Here is a 376-nt window from a genome sequence, read left to right as displayed (position 1 = left end):
CAAGCGTCACGTTTCGGGGCGTGGAAATGTCGCCACAATAACAGACCGGTGTGTAAAACTCTCGGACCTATTTTAAAGATTCTGTGCCGTGAACTTTAAATATTTCACATACTTTTGAAAATTCAGCGTTTAGTTGGTCCTGATAAGCGCTCGTCCGTTCAAGCGTCACGTTTCGGGGCGTGGAAATGTCGCCACAATAACAGACCGGTGTGTAAAACTCTCGGACCTATTTTAAAGATTCTGTGCCGTGAACTTTAAATATTTCACATACTTTTGAAAATTCAGCGTTTAGTTGGTCCTGATAAGCGCTCGTCCGTCACAGTTGTAAACACGACGGCTTTCTTCTTTCATGAGGGGGTTTGCTGTCACAACATCT

This window comes from Sinocyclocheilus anshuiensis, unplaced genomic scaffold (assembly GCF_001515605.1).
Source record: "Sinocyclocheilus anshuiensis isolate Anshui unplaced genomic scaffold, SAMN03320099.WGS_v1.1 scaffold348, whole genome shotgun sequence".
Classification (NCBI taxonomy): domain Eukaryota; kingdom Metazoa; phylum Chordata; class Actinopteri; order Cypriniformes; family Cyprinidae; genus Sinocyclocheilus; species Sinocyclocheilus anshuiensis.
This window is presented reverse-complemented; position numbering follows the sequence as displayed.